This window comes from Ovis aries, chromosome 1 (genome assembly GCF_016772045.2).
Source record: "Ovis aries strain OAR_USU_Benz2616 breed Rambouillet chromosome 1, ARS-UI_Ramb_v3.0, whole genome shotgun sequence".
In the NCBI taxonomy this organism is placed as follows: Eukaryota; Metazoa; Chordata; class Mammalia; order Artiodactyla; family Bovidae; genus Ovis; species Ovis aries.
This window is the reverse complement of record NC_056054.1, coordinates 247,029,490-247,055,457: the sequence shown is the minus strand read 5'-3', so window position 1 is coordinate 247,055,457 and position 25,968 is coordinate 247,029,490. Positions and strand designations below refer to the sequence as shown.

The following is a 25,968-nucleotide window of genomic DNA, read 5'->3' as shown; positions in this document are numbered from 1 at the left end:
ATGGTAAGCTTTAAGCCAACTTTTTCACTCTCCTCTTTCACTTTCAGCAAGAGGCTTTTAGTTCCTCTTCACTTTCTGCCATAAGGGTGGTGTCATCTGCATATCTAAAAGTCCATTAATTCTACACTTAAGAGGATCATTTCTTTATGTAAGCACAATCTCATTTATGAATTACACATGATATGTAGTTTAGGATCCATCTACATTATGCTTGTAACTGCATGCTGCTGCTGCTAAGTCACTTCAGTCATGTCCGACTCTGTGCAACCCCATGGACTGCAGCCTACCAGGCTCCTCCGTCCATGGGATTTTCCAGGCAAGAGTACTGGAGTGGGTTGCCATTGTCTTCTCCTTATAATTTAGTTTTGACAGTTGTACATTTCTGTGAAATTTCCATTGTAATCAATAAAAGCTTTCTTTTCCATCATCCCCAAAAGATTATTACTGCCTCTTGATAGCCCATTCCTTCCTTCACTCCTTGCTCCAGGCAATTACTAGTTTGCTTTTTGTCAATTTAGGTTATTTTGAACTGCATATAAATGGAATCATTTATTTGTCTCTGGCCTCTTTAACTCAGCATAATAATTCTGAGATTTATCCATGTTGAAGCCTGTATGAGTAATTCTCCCCTTGCCCTTTTTTCTGATGAGTAGTATTCCTTTGCATAGATGCACCACAATTTGTTTATCCATTCACCTGTTGGTGGGCATTTGGGTTCCTTCTGATTGGGCCTAGTGTGAAAAATAGGCCTTCCCAGATGGCTCAGTCGTAATGAATCCACCTGCCAACGCAGGAGATGCAGGGGATTTGGGTTCAATCCCTGGGTCAGGAAGATTCCCTGGAGGAGGAAATGGCAATCCACTCCAGGATTCTTGCCTGGGAAAACCCACAGACAGAGGCCTGGCAGGCTACAGTCCATAGAGTCGCAAAGAGTGGGACAGGATTGAGCATACATGCAAGAATATTGTGAAAAAAAAAAAGCTGCCATCAACATTCCTATTCCAGTCTTTGTATGATTATATTTTAATTTATCTTGGGTAATATCTATGAATGGAATGGCTAGATTATATGGCAGATGTGTGTTTAACCTTTTAAGAAACACATTGTGAGAACTTACACCTCCTCTTGTACATCTGGGCTCAGATAAGGAGCCACTGATTTCTCTAGGTTTAACACAGGGGAAAATCCTCATCCTCCTCAGCCTTAGGCTTGCTCAGTTATGTCCGACTCTTTGTGACCCCATGGACTATAGCCCCCCATGCTCCTCCGTCCATGGGATTCTCCAGGCAAGAATACCAGAATAGGTTGCCATGCCCTCCTCCCAGGGATCTCATCCAGATCTCTTGCATTGCAGGCAGATTCTTTACCACTGAGCCACCAGAGAAGCCCAGCCTTAGCCCATCTACTTCCAATTGCTTATCACCTCCTTTGGGTTTCTAAAATAACTCCAACATCCTTCTTCTTCTCTTAAGCTGTACTAATATCGACTCAGGATTTCTTAAGTAGCTGTTTTGTACCCAGCACTGTGCTAAACACTAAACAGTCACACAAAACTTAGAGTTAAATGGGGACCCCCTCTTGTTGCCCAGACACAGTCTGAGAGACCACAACAATAGGTTATGCTACAGGCAAAATACATTGAGTACTCTTGTGGTTGCATTCCACTCACTTGACTCACATGCTAGAGGAAATATTCCACCTTTATTTGCTTGTAAGCTGTAGTTATTTATTTATTTTTAAAGTAGGTGTGGCTGTTAAATGAAGAGGAAGTGCTATGTGAAATCCCAGAGAGGAGGAGAGAGAAAACTTTCTCTTTTAATATCTATATCTATATATCTTTTCTCTGGACCAGAGGTCAAGAGAAATATGTAATTTGATATATGCACTGTGCTCAGTTGCTCATTCGTCGCCGACTCTTAGGCTCCTCTGTTCATGGAATTTTCCAGTCAAGAATACTGGAGTGGGTTGCCACTTCCTTCTCCAATTTGATATATACACATATTTAATATATATTAAATTACATACATATATTACATAAATTTATACATATACATGCAGCTTCCAGGTGGCTCAGCGGGTATAGAATCTACTTGCACTGCAGGAGATGCAGTTTTGATCCCTGGGTCGGCAAGATCCCCTGGAGGAGGCATGGTGCTGTGCTCTGCTTAGTCGCTCATTCTGTCCGACTCTTTGTGACCCTATAGTTCACGAGGCCCCTTGTCCATGGGGATTCTCCAGATAAGAATCCTGGAATGGTATTCTTACCATTACAATACCCTGGTACTGGAGGGTATTACCATACCCTCCTCCAGGGGATCTTCCCAACCCAGGGATTGAACCCAGGTCTCCTGCACTGCAGGAGGATTCTTTGCTTTCTGAGCCACCAAGGAAGCCCATATATGTGTGTGTGTGTATATATCTATATCTTTTCTCTTGATCAGAAGTTCGCAGCATGTGGTATCCGAATTAGCAGCGCCAGTTTCCCCTGAGAAAATGTTAGACATGCAGATGGTGGGGCCTCATCTAGATCTACCTGAATCTGAACTCTTGAGAGTGGAATCTGTGGGTCAACAATCCCTCCAGGTGATTCCTATCCACAATCAAGTTCGCGAAGCACTTGTAAGCTCACCCAAGTGGTGTAGATGGTCATCTTTAGGCTTGGCGGAGGATGTGTCCTGGGTCGCTTTGGGCAGTAGGGATAAAGTTGCGCAGTGCCCCTCCACCTCTCCTCCTCTCCCCCTCGCCTCTCCCAGCACCTGCAACTCCACTTCAGCTCTTGGCCTCGGGTCCTTTCCCCCGGGAGCCGCAGTCAAAACGCGGCAAGTGGATTCGGAGTCTGCCTGCCAGAGTGCCGGCCGGGCATGCGTAGTGGCGCCAGGGCAGCAGCTAGGCTGGCGCGACTAGGGAGCTGCAGAGCAGACCTGCGTGTGCCGGGATCCGGAGCGGCAGCTGCGGGCTCGAGGGCAGAACGGCGGCTGCAGGTACGCTGCGCGGTGCGGCGGAGGGGATCCAAGAGAAAGACTGGACCGATAGGCAGAAAACAGAGCTTTACTTCCTCGCCAGCTCAGTGGCTCCAGAGGAGTCTATGCGAGTTTCCCTCGCTGGAGAGGTGTCTCCGGCGCCCGCTGTGCAGCGCGGCGCCCGCCGACCTCGGGGTGCGCTTGTGCCCAGTCTGGGCAGTACGTAGTGTGGGCAGGTGTTAGCTACATCCTGTATTTATGCCGGCTGTTTGCACAGTAAGCTGGAGAACGGCATTATGAGTGTTTGCATGAAGTTAGGCATTTTGTTAACTTTTCTATTTTCATCTCTCTTAAACTTTGGATGCCTACTGGTGAGGCTTTTTGATCCAGCCTCTTTTGCTTGTGTGGCTGGTTTATTTGCCTTTGGCCTTTTGCTGCATAGGATCAATAGGACTGGAGTGAGATATGTGGTTTCTGGTTTGGGTGCCTTTTCCGGAGCGGGGGTCTCCTGGATGCGGCATTAAAAAAAAAAAAAAGCCAACTTTCAGCGTATTTCAGTGCCAAAATCTTTATGCATTTCAGCTGCATTTTAAAGTAGAGACGTTGTGTGTTTGCTTCGGCAGTACATATAATACAGACTTCGTAAAGTCCAAGGTGTATTTCCGCCTTACTTTCCTACATTACTGTTTTTTTCAGGCATCGTTTGGTATACTTGAAAGGGAGCTGTCTCTTAGATGAGTAACAGAGCTCTCACTTTCTCCCCTTTCTTTACCCAGTCACATTTTCTAACTCTCACAGAAATATTTTATCCTGGGTCTGCCATATTGGACACACTCGTAAGATTTTAAGGCTGTGCCGCACACATTTCTTGGATAACCGGTGAGCCATAAACAAAATTTTGGGACCACACACTGAACATTCTTTAAGTGTTAAATTTGCAAGATGGGAGGCAGATACATAGAATTTAATAAGTTTAGAAGAAAGAAATTTGTAGTTCAGGAGGAGACACCTGTATGGAAAGATAATACAGATATTGTCCTTTCCTTCAACTCCCCCCAGCCCTCCCCACTACCATGATGAATGTTTTAATGGAAGAAATAATATACAGTTGGTTTAGTTTTGGCCTGTGGAGACCTTTGAGGTCAGCCAGTTCAGCTGCTTCAGTTTACAAGTGAGAAAACTGAAACCAACCAGGTTAAATGACTTGACGTGGCCGTGGAGCCCCTCCTTGGCAAAGCTGGGCCTCAGACCCAGGTTTTCTGATTTGCAGGGCCCTTTATGCCATCCCCTGCTGATACTCTCCTCAGAGTTTAGTGAGATTATTGCACTTTCTTTTTCTCTTCTACCTCCTTATATTGTGTGTGTGTGCGCGTGTGCACACACATGAGCACTCACGCACTTAGTCGCTCAGTGGTGTCCAACTCTTTGTGACCTCATGGACCAAAGCCTGCCAGGCTCCTCTGTCCATGGGATTCTCTAGGCAATACTGGAGTGGGTTACCATGTCCTCCTCCAGGAGATCTTCCCCACTGAGAGATTGAACCCAAGTCTCTTATGTCTCCTGCATTGCAGGCAGATTCTTTACCTTCTGAGCCATTCGGGAAGCCCCCTTTTATTTTGTAGTCTGGCTTAAACCGAAAACTAGCTATTCCTGCTACTAAACTTGCTTACCTTGTAAACGCGTTTCAAATAGTACCTCCTAGGGACTTCACTGGAGGTCTAGTGGTTAAGACGTCAAGTATCCAGTGCAGGGAGTGCAGTTTGATCCCTGGTCGGGGAACTAAGATCTGGATGTCTGGTGGTATAGCCAACCACCCCCCCACCATTCCCACAAAACAAAGAGTACCCTCTCAAGCCCCTGCTAAAAATTGACTGGTCTTGAAATTGCCCTCCTTCCTTGTCTCAGAGTACCTGTTTGCCTCTTTCTCTGTTGAAGTCTTGCCTACGAAGCAAGGTGTAGTTCAGGTGTTCCTCTTCCTAGAAGCCTTCTTCGATTACTATAGCCAGAAAGTAGCTCTCCCCCTTCTGAAGCCTCTAACATTTGTTAGTGTTGTCTGTGCTAGTATCCCCCTTCATCTTTAGTATCCTGGACTGTTGAATTTTAATATATGTCCCAACTTCCTGACCAGTGTGTGTAAGCTCTGGGAGCTTCAGGCCTGTGATGTAGACATCCCATACAAAACCAAGCAAAAATAATGCTCTTGATACTATTTGTGGGAGGAAGTGAAACAGGGACAGTTTGGTAAGGGATTTGATGTGGATGTTCTGTGAAATGAAGGAGGTCACCTTAGAGCTCTAGCAAGACAGTGGACAAGTCAAACCAGTCTGATGGGATGTTTCTCATATCTTCACCAGAGGTCATGGATCATGACCTCTAAGTTCTGGGGATAGGGGTCAATTTATAATAGAGGAGAGTTGCCTAAGGCCTGGATGTAAGCATGTGATTCTAAGTGCAGAGTGAAGAACTCAGATGTAAGAAATCATACAAAAGGGGAGGCATTTGGTAAAAGACTATGTGCAGGAACATCCCTGGCAATCCAATGATTAAGACTCAGAGCTTCCACTGCAAGGGGCACAGGCGAGTTCCGTCTCTGGTCAGAGAACTAAGATCCCTCATGCCTTGCCACATGACCCCACCCCAAAAAAAGGCTAAATGCAGAGAAGAAAAGATATTTTGAAAATCACTTTAGTTTCAGGTTTGGGGTGTTGGTAATGATAATTTTCTTCTTATATTATAAATAATACCCAGTTATGACATTATCTGCTTCTCTTTTTCATACAGTTGTGTGGTTGTCTCACTTCCCATTCTAGATGATAAGTTCTTTGGGGATGTTCTTTAATTCCGCACAATGCCAGGCACGTAGATTTGCAGTATTAGATACTCAACTGTTGTTGCCTGAATAAACAAACAAACAAGTGTATTTGACATGGGGAAGGAGGGCATTAAGGATCTTACAGCTATGTACTGTGCTTAGTCACTCAGCCATGTCCGACTCTTTGCAACCCCATGGACTATACAGTCCCTGCACTTCTCCAGGCCTGAGTACTGGAGTGGGGTAGTCTATCCCTTCTCTAGGGGATCTTCCAGACCCAGGAATCGAACCGGGGTCTACCTGCATTGTAGGCGGGATTCTTTACCAGCTGAGCTACCAGAGCTATGAGGTAGCCCTTCATCCAGGCCATCACCCCCTCATGATGTAGAGGAGGAGCTGAGATATACTTAACTAAGCTAGTTAGTGGTGTAGCCAGATCTTCTGCTATGCTTTCGTTAACCCTAACTTTTCAAGGTTAACAATCCCAAGATTCATTTGCCATGGAGATATTCTGTGGATTTGGGGGGAACTTGGTAGCTAGTGGGAGGATATCTGTGTAACTGGAAGAGATGAGACACAAGAGGTGACTGGCCAATTCAATGCTGAGTGCACAGAATAGGGGCATGACTGCAGACCTGGGGACCTCCACATGATGAAGTCGAGAACTGCCCTTCATCGAGGGAAAGGATGTGGTAGCTTATCTTGTCAGGGGCAGCAGATGGGCTGCAGGTGGGCCCCCAGATCCTTGGACTGAGAGTGTGTTTGAGAGGGACATTTTACATTACCAGGAGCAATGTTTCTGAGAGTGGTGTTTATGGCCCAGTAATGTGGGGCTAAGTTTGAGATAGAATTGTGATCAGACTTTCCACCTGGAAGAAACAGACAGAAGGCAATGCTTCCCAACCCATCTTGGATCAAGAAGTACTTTGGGATATTTTGTTTATTTTGAACAGATGTTGCAAATAGCTGTTTTGCAAATCAAAACACAGTCTTTTCATTGAGCTTTCCATGAGCACACAGCATCAAGGGAGCTGTTGGCAGGCACTCGTCCTTTCTGTTGTCAGTCACACTATAGTTGATCACCGTCTTCAACTGTTGTCTCCTCTCTCTCTTTTTTAAAATACTTATTTGTTTGGCTGTGCTGATCTTAGTCACAGCACACCAGATCTTTTAGTTGCACCATATAGGATCTAGTTCCCTGACCAGTGGTTGAACCCAGGTCCCCTGCATTGGGAGTTGGGAGTCTTAGCCACTGGACCACCAGGGAAGGCCTGATACCTCCTCTTGTAAGAGTTAAGAAGAAAGAACAGTTGAGCAGAGAAACTGAACTTGAGAGATGTTTGCTCGTGGGAAGGAACAGCTTGGCCAAATATAGAGGAATTACTTTTTTTTAAAATCATGACATTAGTCAAAATTGATGGGACAGCAAAATGCAAAATCAGGCAGTACATTGAAGTTTATGTCTCATACACTTAAACAATACCCAGATACTAAATTCTAGAGTAATATATCATAGCCCTGTATAAAATGACTACAGTGTATAACTTTTGAAAAAAAATAATAATATTCATAGCTTGTATTTTAGGATGTTTTTTACAGACCAGACACTGTACTGAACACTTTACCAGCAATATATCATTGAATCTCTACAAACCATTCTGAGCGATTGGTGCAGTTATTCCTGTTTTATAGCCTAGAAGACTGAGACTTGTGTAGAAATCACATTTCTGATGTCACATCATTAACAAGTGGCTGAGCTGAGCTTGGATCCCAGGCCCCTGTGACTTCAGACTTCAGGCACAGAGAGCTAAAGTAAAATGCAAAACTTCATCCGTGGTAACCCTAACAGATGCTTGGAATGGCTACAGATTTTATCTGGTGACACTTCCAATGATCTATGAGCCAGAATTTCATAAGAGAAACAAAACAACAGAGATGCATCTTTCTGGGTTTTGTTTTTAAAAATTATCCCGCTCAGTCTTTATCTTCTTTTTACCCTCAAAGCCTTTCTGGAGGCAGGAGATGGCATCTCCTTCTCTGAGTGCATGTAAAGCTCTTTTGAGGTGACGGATGTGAGTTGGTGGTGATCCAGGAAGTGCCTCTGGGGTATGGAAATGAGACACTCACCTTGTGTATGAGCCTAAGGACTCTAGAGTGAACAGTTCACAAGGACTTTTTCACCTGGGATCCATGGTGGGAGTTCCTGGAAGATCTTTGGGTCCTGCCCCTTACCCTGGTCTCAGATCTTTAAACTATGGTCAAAATCCTCAGGCTGAATGCGTGCCTGGACACCTTCTCCAGGATCCTTCAGTCCAGGGAGTTCTGAAGTTGGTGTTGCAGGTGGAGGTGGGTGTCGATACCTCAGGGAATGCCCCAGGTCAGAGCCCTGAATCATCTAGACCGTTTAGGCGATTTAGAGGCAAGACTGGCAGGCCCCACACTTGACCAGCTGACTCGGCTGTGAGAATGTCCCGTCCCTTCCTCCTTGATGGACCTCATTACTCTCTCCTGGGAGCCTCAGCCTGGAACCCAGTAAGGACATTTCTCTCCTCCCTTTGGTGCCTGAGCCCCTCTGTTTCTGGCTTCTGCCTCCGCTGAGCTCATCCTGTGCATCCTCAGGGTCAGTCTCTGGACATGAAAGAGAAGGCCGCCTGCCTCAGGCCCTTACCTAATACATGTTTCAACATCCAATGATCCCAGTCCAGCTTTTGATGAAAATCAGGGAGAAAGAGGCCTTTGTGCTGTCTGTTGGTTTAATTGGTTATAAAATGATTATGCAGTTTTGATTGCTGGAAATTTTGCTGACTTAAAACCACATGAGATGTGAGGCTGTGTCAACATTGATCATCTTATTTCTTTTCAGTACTAAGGTGTCTGAAAGTGCCTGCTTGCCATTTTTTGGTGAGAAGTATAGAGGGTGTCTTCTGTGAAGGCAGGTTGCTTTTTGGTAATACTGTGGATGCAGAAAGGGTGAGAGAGGGCTAATTAGGAGAGTTTTTCTCTTATGTAAAACATGTGTTTCATCAGAAAGTATCAATGTTCTTTTGTAGGAGAGTTAGAGATAATCTGTTCATAAATTCCAGTTGTGAAGGAGACTTTAGACTTTACAACAAACTAAATTTTTATAATTGACTCTTTTGAGCAATTCAGAGCCATAAAACTAGAATATTTGGGTTATAACTCACTGCACAGAGACATGTCTGCCTCAGAAATTCCAAGAAATTCCAAAGAAAACAGGAGAAACTGACTTTTCCCGCTAGTAAGATAAATAGCTATCTACCTTGGTAAGGTGGAAGAGGGTTTTGCTGTGGTGTGGGATGGGATGGCTTTCACTATTAAAAAAAAAAGATTTTGGGGGGAATGGTTGACAGGAGAAACTCAGAGAAAACCAGAACTGTTATTGAGAAACTCAAATTGTTTAAAGATCCAGTCCCAGGAAATAACATTTAAAAGAAAAATAATGAAAGTCCCTTCAATTTGTTGGAGAAGTAACAAACAGGAGATGTTAGCAGTGCTGAAAAAATAGAACTTCTATTGAATTTGAGATTAAAACATTGGTAAATGTGTGTAGAAGAGTGCCATTTAATTACAGACCTTCCCCACTCGCCCACCCCTGACAATGAATTCCCACTGTGGGGCCCTCTGCATTCCATAAATAAAAGAGTAGATTTATCTTCATGGATCACAGTTGAAAAATCTCAAATGATGCATGACAATCTGTGACCTAAAACTGATGTTGATCAAACAGATTTGAATGCCTTAGACAGAAAGTACTGGCTGTATTCACACTTTGTTCCCATAGGTAGTGCTCAGAATCCAGATTAAACTGTCCAAATGAAAAAAAAAAAAAGGTTCAGAACCCACTCATTTACAGTGAATGATCAAAGGCACATTGTTTCATTTCACTTTGTCATCGTAAATGCCACCTTTATGGCTCTATTGATTTCTTTTTCTTTTTTGTCCTTGATGATATATATTTTGCACTGTTTATAGATAAAAATCAATGCAAACTAGAATTCTGAGGTTTGATAAATGTGACTCTGCTTAGGGTTTTAATGCTATTCATCAATAATTTGCTGGAAAAACAGTGTCAAATAAGTACATAACTGAACATTTATGTTTGTAGCAAGTTAGTATTTATAACCACTGGGAACAAATCAGAAGTTCTCTAGACTCTGTAATTCTTTCACCTGAAAGCTCTCTCAGCATTCTAACCTGGTAAAATCTCCCTTTTCCTCCCTTTCTTCTCAGTCTTAGGGTCACTGGGACACTCTTTTGGTTCAAGGGTATTGTTAAGAGTGGCCCAGTTCTTGCAGAGTTGAAGTGTTATTGGGTCAATGAGATACCAGCCATGAAACACAGCTCACAAAAACCCACTGATGTTTTTTTAGCAAAAGTTTTCATGTCAAGTGAATTAGTTTTGGGAAAACAACCATAGCAGCAATTGACTTAATCACTTTTTCTATCAAGTTAAACCCCAGATCTCCATCAGTGGAAAAATGGTAATCTGAGAAGCTCTGAATGTTTCGTGGTCAATCAGAATGAGCTCCTTAAGGTAATTTAAAGTTTAGATAGCTGAAATCAGTTGACTTATGATCAGGGCCACGCATGAGAAGTCAAAGTCTATGATTCTGTTTCTGACCCCTTGAGAAGAGAGGCCTTCTCTTCAGCTGCAGGTTTGATGATTAATCAAGATAGTAAATGTGAAAGCAATTAGTAAACTGTAAGGTAAGGAGGTAAGGTATTTATTGATATAATAGTTTTCCATCTTCGCTGCCTTTCATTGTTAATTGACCAAGACTTTGAGAATGAATGACTTGCCTGTTTGAGTTTGCATGGCTTGAGAAAATGATAGAGATGGAATTCACATCTTTGTCTTTTAATTTTGACATTTGACAAAATGTCAGGGCTCAGTGTTGGGAGCATAGTGATAGCCAAGACAGATACAGGATCCCTGTCCAGGATCCCTGTCCTGGATGAAGCATCAGTCTATCCCAAATACAGTGCTCTTTCAGTCAATCCATATTTTCTTCTTTAACTGACGAGAGGGAATACTTTTTCTATTAATTGATATTTGGCTTTTATAAGATGCTAAATGTGCTTATGGCTAAGCCTTGACTATGGAGCCCTTTAAGTGGTTTCTCTTTCCCAAAGTTGCCTTCAATAGCTGCCCGCTAAACTTCAGATCTCATTGGATGGGCCTTTTATTCATCTCCATTGTGGAGAGAGGAGTCGGATGCCTCTCAGCATCCTTCTTATGGTCAATCAGAGGCTTTTTGCAGAAGAATACTTTTCTCTCCTACTCTGCAGAATCAAAGGAATCAGATGGCCTAAAGGGCTGGGGACAGCACTGTAAGTGAAGCATAGTCCTTGTACTCACAGGTTCTCAGTCAATTGAGTGAGGCAGACACAGGGCCAGGCTGTGACAGGAGTGAGCACCAGAAGGAAGGGCAGAATGAAGCTTTGGCGGAGCCCGAATGGAGAGCAGATCATTCTGTTAAATCTCTTGAGGAAAGTGTTAAGACTTTTGAGCTGATCCTTGAAAGCGCAAGTTCAATCTACAAGGACTAGCTAGAGGAAAAGGCGTTCCTTGGAGAAGGGACAGCATGAACAAAAGCACGGAAACAGGATGGAGCTGATCCGTTTAGGAAAATTCAGTTCCTTTAATGAGTTCTAAAACGTGAGCAGGATATGAATCAGCTGGAGTTGCTGAATCCCAACTGCAGGTTCTCATTCTTTAGGTCTGAGGTGGGGCTGGAGAATTTTATTTCAACAAATTCCCAGATGATGCTGAGGCTGATGATCTGGGAATTTTGAGAGCCACCAGACTAGAGTGTAGTGTAGGTGAGATGAGAGAACTAGAAGCAAAGAAACAAATGGTTTTCTTTTGTAACTGTACTATCTATACTAGCTTCATAGAATTGATGTTTCAAGGTATTTTTTGGTTTTGTTTTCTTCTTAAATTAGCCTCATTTCCAGTATTCTTGTCTGGAGAATCCCATGGACAGAGGAGCCTGGCAGGCTACTGTTGATAGCATCACAAAGAATAAGACATGACTGAAGTGACTTAGCACACGTGCACCAGTGGTTGCTGCCTGTGCCCCTTGCTGTCCTCTGGAAGTTCCATGCCTGCTCCACCCCACCCCAACTCCCCAGCTCTCCCCCCAAATCAGACCTTTTCTTTTAAAAAAAAAAATTTATATTTTTTAGTTAGTTTTAACTCTGCTGGGCCTTGGTTGCTGTGCATGGGCTTTCTCTAGTTGTGGTGAGCAGGGGCTACTCTTCATTGCCATGAGCAGGCTTCTCACTGTGGTGGCTTCTCTTGTTGTGGAGCACAGGTTCCAGGTGCATGGGCCTCCTTAGTTGTAGCACGTGGGCTTAGTAGTTGTGGCACAGGGGCTCAGTTGCTCCATGAGAAACTAGCTCTTTTCCTGCATTCTGTGTTTTTAAGTAACTTCTGTTCAGCCAGAATGACATTCCACCCATGATATGCTAAACAGCTGACATCAGCAAGAAGATGTTAGAAGCTGACCCACACTAAGAGTGAATGATGAGTATACCCAAGGAGTATTATTTTGTTAATCTGGATATAATGTTAAACTTCATCCAGTAAGTAATTTTGGAATAGCTTGCAAGATCTGAGCTCAGAGGTAGGATGTACACAATTGAAGAAAGTTCCTTTCTTGCTCTCAGAAAATGTGCAGTCCTATAGTAAGGTTAAGATAGATGAATTCCTGGCTCCAGTACAGGGCAGCTGGTGCTAAGTGCTGTAAGAATGATAGGAAGCCACAATGACAGGTCTGAGAAGGGGAAAGGTTCACTTTCCATTGGGACAGTTAGGGAAAGCAGAGGAGGATTGAAGATAATGTTTTATTCATCTTTGTGAGCCAGCTGATCATTTGTCTATGTAAAGAAAATAGTGGAGGAGGGGCATATGAAGTAGGCAGTGAAGGATGGGCAGGTGCTCATAGGTAGAGTGGGCCCTGGGGGAATTACTGGAGAGATGTTCCAGACAGAGAAGCAACTGAACCTCAAAACAGAAGTGAAGCAGGAAGTGCAGGTTCAGCCAGTGCTGGGGTCTCTGATTCATTCTGGCAAGTACAGGGAGGCAAGACTGGAAAGGCATTTAGGGAAGATTGCAGAACCTTTTGAATATGAGGCTGCAGAATTTGGACTTTTATTCCATAGGCAGTGTGAGTCATAGGCTTGCTTATCTATCAACTTACTTTTCCTTCCACTTCCCTCCTAACCCCTAACACCTCAGAGGAGGAGGAACCCCATTTTTTGCTCAGCATTGATCTGTGGTTCCTACTCTTTTGGTAAAACACAGAAAAATGCTTTTCCCTGGCTCTGATTTTAATTCGTTTTTTTGGGGGAGGGGGGCACCCCATGCCTCACGGCTTCTGGGATCTTAGTTTCCCAACCAGAGATCGAACCCATGCCCTTGGCAGTGAAAACACATAGTCTTAACCACTGGACCACCAGGGAATCCCTTGACTTTAATATGTGTTTCAGTCATCTTACAGACTTGCAAAAGTGAATACATCATGTTAAAGGTTTCTGTGGCTTTCAAAATATGTAAAATATGAAAGGACAACCAATTTCCATTTCTGAGTGACAGTTTATAAAAATAAAAATAATTCAATCACCAGGTAAAAGTGATTATAGTACGTGTTCAGTGTTGTTCTGGGAAGAGAAGGGAATTCAGTATTTAAATGTTCTTTTGATGAATTTGTAGGGGAGAAAGTGGTCTCTCCATCCTATTCCTCTGCCATCTTAGGACCGCCCCCCCAAGAGAAGGGAATTCAGAAGTGAAGGCTGAAACTGAGGGAGACTCTCCAAGTCATTCAGCCTGTCTTAACCTTGGTTTTTGTCGTGAAGTTACTGTTGTTTATATTTTGTTGTTCTTTTTGTTGTGGATGAAATAAGGTACAATAGGAATGAAAGGATATACGTTTTATTTTATTTTTAATTAAAAAATTTTTTTATTGGAGCATAACTGTTTTTGAGCTTCCTAGGTGGCTCAGTGATAAAGAATTCACCTGCCAATGCAGGAGACATGAGTTCGGTCCCTGATTGGGGAAGATGGTCTGGGGTAGGGAATGGCAACCCACTTCAGTATTCTTGCCTGGGAAATCTCCTGGACAGAGGAGCCTGGCAGCCTATTGTCCATGGGGTCGAAAAAGAGTAAAACACAACTTAGTGACTAAGCAGCAACAACAACAATAGTTGCTCTATAATGTTGTGTTAGTTTCTGCTGTACAACAAAGGGATTCAGCTATATACATACACATATACGTGTATCTCCTCCCTTTTGAACCTCCTCCTCACCTCACCTCCATCCCACCCCTCTAGGTCACCCTAGAGCACCAAGGTGAGCTCCCTGTGCTATACAGCAGCTTCCCACTAGCTGTCTCCATGCGAAGAGTTGACTCATTGGAAAAGACTCTGATGCTGGGAGGGATTGGGGGCAGGAGGAGAAGGGGACGACAGAGGATGAGATGGCTTGATGGCATCACTGACTTGATGGATGTGAGTCTGGGTGAACTCTGGAAGTTGGTGATGGACAGGGAGGCCTGGCGTGCTGTGGTCCATGGGGTCGCAAAGAGTCGGACACGACTGAGCGACTGAACTGAGCTGAACTGAGTGTATATACGTCAGTGCTACTCGGCCTACCCTCCACTTCCCGGCTGTGTCCATTAGTCCTTTCACTACATCTGTGTCCTCTGTTTCTGCCCCCTGCAAAATAGATTCATCTGTACCATTTTTCTAGATTTTGTATATATATGTTAACATACGATATTTGTTTTCCTTTTTCTGACTTCACTCTGTGATATACATTTTAGATCAGAGTCTTCTAGTATGAAGATTTACTTTTTCTTGTGGCCACATGTGTGCCCACACCTGGCCATGTAGAGAGTCGTTTCTTCAGGGCAGGATTATGTCTAATTCAGTCTGTATCCTCATTGCCTGAATGCCAATGACTATACAAGGAGGCACTTGATAAATTGTTGAATTAATGGAACATGAAAAGGAATGAATGAATGGATGAAAATCTGTACCCACCTCCACCCATATACTTAATGTTTTCTAGCTTCTACTTGCTTGTAGAGACTTAAGATCCATGGTGCCTTATTTTCAGACTGCTAATCCCAGGCCTGTGTTTCACTGACAGTAAATCTTGATACGCCAGCCTTATTCAAGAGACAGCTGCATAGCTTGAGTTCAGAGTATAAGGACCTTTGTGGATTCATAAGTGTTCCAAACTAATTCCAGAAATGAATTAAATAGTATTATTTAATAATATTGTTTTACACGTCGAAAATGCTTATATGGAAAATTGATTCACCTCTAAAAGAAACTGGCAAATATAAATTGAGGTTGTATTCTTCTTGAAGTGTTTCTTATTGTTGAAGAGAAATCAGATTAGAGGTGAGTAGGACAGTAACTTATGGAGATGCTCAAAGAAATCTGTATTAATACTCTAATCTGCTAGAGACTTGAGTACCTGTTTTACCTGCAGTTACATGAAACAAGAACCAAAACTTTATTATACCTTAGGTTTTACAACTTCTCTAATGTTAACAGAAATTCAATTCTTGATTCATGAAGTTCCATGTGATTTATGTGGGAGAAAATTTCATCTCTTTCATTGTGAACAAAGTAGTTTGGTTTTCAAAATTATTGTATTTCCTGTTAATATACGCCTGGAATGTGTAGGATAAAGAAGATGAACCTTTCTAAATTTTCACTGAGTTTTAGCCTACCTATGTGATATGTATTGTCCTGTGGGAGACTAAGCTAATTTGCATATTTCTGAGTGAGTTTTACATTTCTCATAGAATTAGGACAATAAATGATAGAAGAACTGAAAGCATTATAATTTTCTAGTAATTCAGAGGAAATGACTCCATTCTGAGGTAGTAGGCTAAAAAAGCCTTTATGATACCCCCTTTTTAGGTAAGCTAGCCAGTCAGTCATTCAGTTGAGTCCAACTCTGCAACCGCATGGGCTGTAGCCCATCAGGCTTCTCTGTCCATGGGATTTCCCAGGCAGGAATACTGGAGTGGGTTGCCATTTCCTCCTCTAAGGGATCTTCCAGGGATTGAACCTGTGTATCCTGCATTGGCAGGAGGATTCTTTATCACTGGGTCCCATGGGAAGCCCTTTTGTAAACTAATTATAATATCAACAGGAATTTTCTTTCGCATCCTCTTTTACATGTCAGGCACACTTTAGGGAGGCCTTATGTTTATGTATCAGTAGTTTGCTCATTTAATCTGTCTGAGAAGCCTCATTCAGATCTTCTGTGTGCACAGGTTCTTTCATTATGTTCTGCCCTTAGTCATTATACTAAAGGTATTACAAAATCAAACAGAAGGCTTCCCAGGCAAATTAAAGGTTTCATATCAATCACACATTGTCAGGGCTTCCCTTGTAGCTCAGTTAAAGAATCTGCCTGCAGTGCAGGAGGCAGAGGTTCATTTCCTGGGCCAGGAAGATTCCCTGGAGAAGAAAATGTGAACCCACTCCAGTATTCTTGCTTGGAGAATCCCATGGACAGAAGACCCTGGCGGGCTACAGTGCCTGGGGTCATAAGAGTCATACACAACTTAGCGACTAAACCACCACTACCAGACATTGTCAAAATATTTGCCTTGAATAGGATTGAATGTGTTCCATCAGTGTTCTTGGTGCACATGATGTGTGTGTGTGTGTGTGTGTGTGTGTGTGTGTTTTAAGCTAATAGCTTTATTTATTTATCAAGATATAATTCACACACCATACAGTACATTCATTTAAAGTATAAGGGTGTTTTAGGGTATTTTCATCACCCTATACCATTAGCACGCACTCCTCATTTCCCCATTTTTCTAAAAGCATAGTGGACAGTACTTTATTTGGAAATGTGCCTCCCTAAAATTAAAATCCTATTAGTCATGCTCTACCTCTCCCCAGGCAATAACAGATCTTTCTGTCTCTATAGTTTGCATATGCTTGACATTTCATATAAAGGGAATCATACAGTGTGTGGCCTTTTGTGTCTGCTTATTTCACTTAGCATAATGTTTTCAAGGTTTATCCATGTTGTAGCACCAATGCTTCACTTTTTATGGCTGAATAATAGTCCACTGTGTTGTTGGACCACATTTTTTTCATTCATTCATCAGTTGATGAACATTAAGTTGTTTTCACTTTTTGGCTACTATGGATAATGCTGCTATGAACATTTGTGAACAAGTTTCAATGGGACATGTGTTTTCATTTCTCTTGGGTATATACCTTGAAGTGGGATTGCTGGTTCATGTGACGGATGGACACAACATTAAACACTTAAAGGAACTGCCAGACTGTTTTCCAAGGTAGCTGCACCATTTTACATTCCTACCAGCAATGTACGAAGGTTCTAGTTTCTCCACATCCTCACCAGCACTTGTTATTATGTCATTTTGATAATGACCATCTGGCTGTGAAGTGGTGTCTCATTGTGTTGACATTTACAGTTCTCGATTGATAGAGAAAATGTACAGAGATTTTCCGTGTGCCTCACACTGATACACAGTTTATGCTGTCACTAACATTTTACATTAGTGTGGTGCATTTATTATAATTAATGAACTGATATTGCTATATTATTGTTAATTATAGTCTATGGTTTATTCACATTTCCTTAGTTTTTGCCTAAAGTCCTTTTTCTATTCTAGGATCCCATCTAGGAATCCTGATAGATTCCTGATGAACCCACGTTATATTTAGTTGAAATTTAGCTCCTTAGGCTTCTCTTGGTTGTGACAATTTTTCAGACTTTTTCCTTGTTTTTTGATGACCACAAGTGTTTTTTTTCTTTTTTAAAATTTGTTTTTTTTTAATCAGAGGTTAATTGCTTTACAATATTGTGTTGGTTTCTGCCATATATCAACGTGAATCAGCCATAGGTATATGTATGTCCCCTCCCTCTTGAACCTCCCTCACACCGATGGTACTGATGAACCTATCTTCAGGGCAGCAGTGGGAACGCAGAGATAGAGATCAGATGTGTGGACACATGAGGGGAAGGAGAGGGTGGGAAGAATTGAGAGAGTAACACTGAAACGTATATATTACCATATGTAAAATTATATAGCCAGTGCAAATTTGTTATATGATGCAGGGAGCTCAAGTCAACAATGCTCTATAACAATGAGTATTTTGAGGAGCTGTTTCCCAGGTGGCTCAGTGGTAGAGAATCCACCTGCCAATGCAGGAGATGTGGGTTTGGTCCCTGGGTCAGGAAGATCCCCTGGAGAAAGAAATAGCAACTCACTCCAGTATTTTTGCCTGAAAAATCCCATGGATGGAGGAGCCTGGTGGGATGCAGTCCATGGGGTCGTGAAGAGTCAGCTATGCCTTAGTGACTGAGCATGCGCACGCACACACACAGAGTTAGGTACGTTGTTAGATGCCCCTCAGTTGGAATTTGTCTGATTTTTCTTTTTTATGATTAGGCTACATTGACATTAATTTTTAGTATTTAAAAAATAACAAGAGCAATTTACTTGAAGCATAAAAATACATAATCAGAACTAGAAATCAGCAGAAGTATGGGTAATAGGAAGTTCTTAGGAATTTTAAAAGTTCATTTGCTCCTGGAAAATGGGCAGAAATTGAATTCCAAGATTTATTTTCCCTACCAAGGACTTGATCATATTGTAAAAGGACCAGATTAAGTAGTAGAATTTATTTTCACATCTGCCATAGATAGCATCAACTCTAAGGATAAAGCCAAAGGTATATTTTTTGCTGCTTTAAGTGTACCTGAGAAAGTTGTTTCGCTTGTAATAAAACATAAAGGAAATATAAATTTTAATTGGCTTTAAGGAGAATGCCATGGTTCTGGGGAATTTCCTGTGGTCCAGTGGTTAAGACTCCATGCTTCCACTACAGGGGGCACAGATTTGATCCCTGGTCAGTGAACTAAGATCCCACATGGTGAAGGGTCAACAATTTTTTGTGTGTGAAAAACAATCCCACAGTTCTGAGGCAGCAGCAGTCCAACATGCAGTCAGGATTTCCATTTATATTCGTTCTGTTGATCCTCACAGGTTCCCTGTGGAGTGGGGCAGGGAGCTGAGGCTCTTACAGGCTGTGTCTTTGTCTTTTGGCCTGACTCACACAGCTGTCAGTTGTTAAGCTGAGATTTGAACCCAGGGCTGTGGAAGTTTATACACTACTGTTTGCCAGTCCGGGCTCCACATTTTCCAGTGGTTTTAAATCAGGCATGTATCAAAGGACACAGGATTGAGTCCTTATTTTAGTGGATATTTTTACTGCTAGCTGGAGGAGATAGCATCTCTCTGAGTTCAAAGCCCCACCAACATCAGTGTGTCCAATGAACAGCTTACTTGTTGACTGCTAACAAAAGAAAACTGGGCCAGCTATGCTCAGAGCTCTCTACCATCTTGTCCATGGAGTGTAACCCCACTGCTACATGTGTCTCCTGAAAATGAAGAGTCATAAAGTAGGGCATGAGCCATGTAGGAGAACAACGTATTGAGCTAAGGTTTGTCAGTGGTTAGTTACATTGTTCAGTGAACATCACTCAAGGTACATTGCTTGGTATGTGTCTGGGTAAGATCGTAAGTTTTATTAATAAAAATGATTTGATTGTAAATACTGATTTTTGAAATAGGAGTAGGTGTGGCAATAATCTGTGAACGTGCTTGAAGTGAAATAATAAAGTTGCACACATACCTGTCTGAGGAAGGTTTTCAAAATTTCCCTATTTAATCCTTGTAAATGGCTCAGGTTGGTTGATCACAGGATACAGGGCTTCTTTCTGCTCAGCTTTTCTGTATATGTCAAGATGGAGTAGGCTGTGTTATGGGAACAAATTAACTGTGATACTTCCATTGATTTCTTGTTCACATAAATGCCAGTGTGCATTGGCTCTCCTCCAGGGCAGCTGTTCTGCATTCAATGACTCAGAGATCCAGGCTGCTGTAATTTTTGTGATTTTGCTCTTTTGACATGGGACTTCTAGGTTGTTGCAGCAGGAAAAGGGGAGCTAGAGGATCACATGGCTCTGAAAGGCTTTGTCCTGTGCGTGCATGCTAAGTCACTTCAGTCGTGTCCAACTCTTTGCGACCCTATGGACTGTAGCCTGCCAGTCTCCTCTGTCCATGGGATTCTCCAGACAAGAATGCTGGAGTGGATTGCCATTTCCTCCTCCAAGGGATCTTTCTGACCCAGAGATCAAACCCCCATCTCCTATGGCTCCTCCATTGCAGGCAGATTCTTAACTGCTGAGATACCAGGGAAGCCCATGCTTTGGCCTCAGTCAGTTCAGTCACTCAGTCGTGTCCGACTCTTTGTGACCCCATGAATCACAGCACACCAGGCCTCCCTGTCCATCACCAACTCCCGGACTTCACTCAGACTCACGTCCATCGAGTCAGTGATGCCATCCAGCCATCTCATCCTCTGTTGTCCCCTTCTCCTCCTGCCCCCAATCCCTCCCAGCATCAGTCTTTTCCAATGAGTCAACTTTTTGCATGAGGTGGCCAAAGTACTGGAGTTTCAGCTTTAGCATCATTCCTTTCAAAGAACACCCAGGGCTGATCTCCTTCAGAATGGACTGGTTGGATCTCCTTGCAGTCCAAGGGACTCTGAAGAGTCTTCTCCAACACCACAGTTCAAAAGCATCAATTCTTCGGCGCTCACCCTTCTTCACAGTCCTAGAGGGGCACAAATTACTTCTACTCACAGCCCATTGGCTGGAACTAATCACGTGGCCCTGCTGGAAGTGAGGGGCAGCACATGGCTATTCCACAAACATGTCTCTGCTTCACCACTTTAGAGTAAGAGAACTGGTTAGTTGAGGGAGAACCTTCCGTAAAGAGAAAAGAGTTTATTAGGATAGTGATAATTGCCAGATAACTTGCTGCTGCTAAGTTGCTTTAGTCGTGTCCAACTCTGTGCAACCCCATAGACAGCAGCCCACCAGGCTTCCCCGTCCCTGGAATTCTCCAGGCAAGAACACTGGAGTGGGTGGCCATTTCCTTCTCCAATGCATGAAAGTGGAAAGTGAAAGTTAAGTCACTCAGTTGTGTCCAACTCTTAGCGACCCCATAGACTGAACCTTATCAGGCTCCTCCATCCATGGATTTTCCAGGTAGGAGTACTGGATTGGGGTGCTATTGCCTTCTCTGGCCAGATAACTTAGGTATGGACAATTAGGTGACTTGATACCATTTGGCTAGTATCTTCTAATAATAGGCTAGTAAGGCTGCATCTTCTAAGGGGGTTTCATTAAACTGTACTTCTTTCATATTGTAATTCTTCAAATGATGGTGCTGATGATCAAAGCTTGTATTTGGTGAGGTGTCCCAAGTGTTTTTCCTGAATTAGATTAATTCAGACTGAGGACTGTGATTTCATCACCTTGGTAAATACTTTGCAGTTTTATCAGTTTGCCTTGTTGGATATGATACCTAGATTAGACCCATCACCATGCTGATCTCTTCTAGAAATGGAATCGTCACTAAACTATCTTACAAAGAGCCTCCTTAGGTTAAAGGTGGCACTCTGTTGTCTTAACTAGCACTAATTACAACGAGACCCAATATTTACTGTGATTTGGACCCATACTCGTATGTATGCAACTTAAGACTTTGCAGACCTCTTTAGCAGCTGTATCTAGAAATAAGGCTTGTGGTGAGCTAAGGCCTGAGACCATAGATTTTTTTTTTTTTTTTTGTATATGTTTTCTTCCCAGATTCTCTTTGGTTGTGCTTTTGTGATGCCATTTTTTATTAAAAATATACTGCTGGTAAATGCAGAACTCCTATTTATTTTGTCCTTCTGATCTGCCCTTTCCCCATTCTCCATTGTGCCCTAAAATTCTACCACTAGAATTAGCTGGCTCAGACAGTTAAGAATCTGCCTGCAATGCAGGAGACCCAGGTTCAATTCCTGGGTCAGGAAGATCCCCTGAAGAAGGGAATGGCAACCCACTCCAGTACTCTTGCCTGGAGAATTCCATGGACAGAGGAGCCTGGTGGGCTACAATCCATGGGGTCACAAAGAGTCAGACACGACTGAGTGACTAACAATTTGACTTTCACTATGATCTGCCCTTTCCCTATTCTCCACTGTAGCCTGAAATTCTACCGCTAGAATTAGCTAGGATATCAAAAGACCCTAGCTGATTCTTGGGGGTAATGTTTAAGAGGATCTAGAAAACTCGGTGGTTTTAACTTATTCATGTCTGTTAAAAGTCCCCTCAGGCTTCTGTGGTGGCTCAGTGCTAAAGAGTCTGCCTGCCAGTGCAGGAAACATGAGTTCGATATCTGATGAGGGAAGATCCTGCATGCTGTGGAGCAACTGAGCCCGTGTGCCACAACTAGTGGGCCTGTGCTCCAGAACCCAGGAACTGCAACTACTGAAGCTCACCTTCCACAACTACTGAAGTTTGTGCGCCCTAGAGCCCATGCTCTGCAGCAAGAGAACAGCCCGTGCAGCAGTGAAGACCCAGCATAGCCAAAAATAAAGAATAACTAAATTTTACAAAGTTAAAAAGAAATTTCCTCATTAAAAGGGAGTCCTCAGGTTGGGGCTATTCTGGGGAAAGGTGTCACCATGCACAACAAACCGTAACTTTAAAAAGCATGTTGATTAAAAACAATTTTTTTTGAGTGCACTTGAGACTCCTTGAATTCTGTGCAATAAACATTTTTAAAACAAAAAACCAGCAAAAAAAAAAAAAAGACCCTAGCTGGGCTGCATAGATTGGAGCAGCCCTCTCTTGTTCTCCATCTGAAAATGGCTCTCTGTTGTTTGAGAACAGCTCTTAAGCACATAGGAGGAGCCCCACCTCAGGCTCTTTATGTTGATGCCGTGTTTACTCATCAGATGTTTACCGAACACAGTTTGGGCCAGGCACCGAGCTAGGCCCTACAGCCTCTGCCCTCGTAGAAACAGCAGTCTAGACCAAAGGTTGGCAAACTCTGTAAAGGGACAGATAATAAGTATTTATCTGGGTTATGGTCTCTGCCTCGACTACCTAATTCTGCTCTTGTAGCACAAAAGCTATTGTAGACAGTATATAAGTGAATGAGCTTGTCTGTGTTCCGGTGAACTTTATTTGTGGGCACTCACATTTTGATTCCTTACTGTCACATGTCACAAACTATTATTTTTTTGAAAGAATAATTCAATAATAATAATTCTTTTGAAAAAAATATGTATTTATTTGATTGCACTGGATATTAATTGCTGCATGCAGGCTTTTCGTTGAGGCATGTGGGATCTGTGTCTCTGACCAGGGGTTGAACTTGGGCCCCTTGCATTGGGAATGCAGAGTCTTAGCCACTGGGCCATCAGGGAAGTCCCTATTCTTTTGATTTTTTAAAAAAACTATTGAAAAATGTAAAAACCATTCTTAGTTCACAGGTAGTATACAAACAGGCAGTTGGCCAGATTTGGCCTTCCAGCTGACTTTGTTGATCCCTGGTCTAGAACTAGCTTTTCTTCTTCTTTTTTTTTTTTAAACAAATCTCTAATAACGAATCCATTAAGTATTTGAATTTAGTTATAAAGCTCTGTATGAATTTCTTTTCACAAATAGATAGGGAACTACCTTAATGATTACTTATATTATTCAAGTTCAGTGTTTAAAGATAATTAACTTCATCCAGGCCTTACTTAATAAACAAGTCTCATATCAGTTATGGGAGACTTTCCAATAACTTTCCAATAATAATTTTCTGATATTTGCAGAAAATATCATTTCTGCAAATAGAGATGATTTTTCCATATACACATACATACATGTACACATAATATACAAGTGCGTTCACAACTGTATTACTTTTGAGGACTGTTGTGGTCAATGTGTGGGTTGGTAAAGAATTTGCAGACATGAAGCAGAATAGAAGGAGAATACAGTTTATTAGAATGGAAGTTGCTCTCTCAAGGGAGAGCCAAACCCTTTCACAGGGTAGCAGCCAATTTTTATAGTCTCAAGACAGAGAAAATTCCTACTGGAATGGTGACATTAGGTAATTGGTTAGGACGCTATAGGGTGGATAATAGGGAGGTATTTTACCTAATATGGGGTCAGCAAACTGGCCAGTTTAGATCTGGAGGCTCGTGGCAACAATTACTAAGGGGTTTGGTCAGTTCCAGAGATTTTTATCCTGTGACCTTGGTACAGGGCTCCATACCTGTGACCCTTGGTATAGGGTTCCACATTCCACTAATGCTATGAAAACCATGAATCACTGATATGTAAAATAATAGCTAATATCTACTGGGCACTTTACTATACATCAGACCCTTTTCTAAGCCCTTTGCTGTTTATTTTAATTAATCCTTCCCAGAACTCTATGAAATTGAAAATATCATCATCATCTTCATTTTTTGGCTATGAAGACCAAAACTCAGAATGACTCACCCAAGGTGATGTAGTTCATAGGAAGCAGAGACTAGATTCTTCAGAATTCTGACTCCAGAGTCAGGGATTCTAGTGATAAATGACAACTTCCTGGGTACTGAAATACATGCATGAAAGTAGTTAAACTTTGTCTTTAAGTTTTATATAAGAAAATAGAAGTGGTGAATAAAAATTAAATATTATTTTTTTCTGAGAAGCAAGCATATGATTATAAAAGGAAACATTTAGAAAGCAAGTATTCTAATAGTTTTTCACTAATTTAATTTTAATTTGTGTCTGTCCATGAGCGAAGATAATCAACTTTGACTCTAAGTGTGCTGAGAACTTCCTCTTTCCTGAATTATCAGTGAGAATCAGGACAGGGTTGGATTTACAGTAGTATAGTGCATCACATCCACCTCAAATATCATAGTATGGATACTTTATACTTACTCTCTTGTTTGTGACACTCTAGGTGGAAGCACTTTGGAACCTGCAAATCGTATTCCAAAGTGATCATTGCTAGTCATGCCAGTGGCCCATTCCACTATAGAAACACCTTAGTCCTACTTTCATTGCTCCTGAAGCTGGATCAGTAGAAAAGGTTAGGTCTCAAGGGAACATAACCTGTGAAAGATTCCTAGTGGACCATTGACCATTTCCCTCATTTACTTTTGGACCAGTTTTATGTTGAACCAGGAAGAAAAAGACTATAAAATCTATTCTTGTCCTGGGAAGTTTCTGAGAAGTAGGGCTGGACACATTATATTTTCCCATTCAGGTGCTGGCCTTGGAGGGAAAGAGGTGAGAAAGAGCAGGAAGCATTTTGGAAATCAAATATTTACCTTGACACTGACTCATTCATCTAATCTTATGGGCAAAGACCAGGAATTCCAAAGTTGCCCTAACTTTTACCCCTCTGGGGTGAGTCTCTGGCTATGGCACTGCAGTCATTCAGTGGTAGCATAGCAATGCTTTCAGCCAGCTCATGGTGCATGCCAATCACAGGTGATTTGAGATAAGGAAAGATCTTCGTACACTTTTATTGCACAGTGATTGTTTCTTAATTAATAATTCTCTAAGTTTTTTTGTGGTCTAGCTTATTGCTAAATAAAAAGGGCCAGCAGGTGACAGGGTCTTTCTGAAAACAAACTTTAATTTGCATTATATATAATTTATAAGTAAGTGGACCATAAATTTCTCTGTCTGGTGACTTCAGATTATGGATATTTTGTCTTGTAACAATACAGGATATAGCTACTTTTTCTTTCTGAGTCCTCATCTTTTAAAGACCTCGAGATGTTGGAAGAGGGATTGCCTTTTAAAAATATATTTGACTACCCCAAGTCTTAGTTTTGGCATATGGAATCTAGTTTCCTGATCAGGGATTGAACCCAGGCCCCCTGCACTGGGAGCAGGGAAGTCCTGGGAATGCCTTTTTATTTTGAGTCTCTTCACCCTCTCTCTCTCCTCACCCTTCGTGAGTCTGGGCCACTTTGGAGTAAGCACTTGCCCATTTGTTCATAATTCCTATAATTACAGTTTCATGACTGAGAATGGAAGCAACCACCAAATGAAAAGAAAGAAATAATGTTTCTCATGATCATAGTAATTTGATTTGAATATCCCTTCCTCAGGGATATCTGAGGGAAAACAGCAGCAGGTAGTAGAGCTTGTGCTTAGTCACGGTTCACGTATGTTCTGTGGAAGAAAGGTTGTGGGAGAATGGGGATGGTGGGGGATGTAAGGCTGGTGGTGAACTTTACCCCTTGTCTAAAGGGCAT

General features: G+C 42.2%; 1 protein-coding gene across 2 annotated transcripts in view; it reads left to right on the top strand.

The window, feature by feature from the left end:
* Window positions 1-2,917: 2,917 nt before the first annotated feature.
* Window positions 2,918-25,968, top strand: part of PLS1 (plastin 1) — a 126,633-nt gene continuing 103,582 nt past the window's right edge. For both annotated transcript variants that reach the window (XM_012102074.4, XM_012102085.4), the window contains exon 1: window positions 2,918-2,981. The gene's annotated coding sequence lies outside the window, so the exon portion shown is untranslated. The remainder of the gene's footprint in view (window positions 2,982-25,968) is intronic.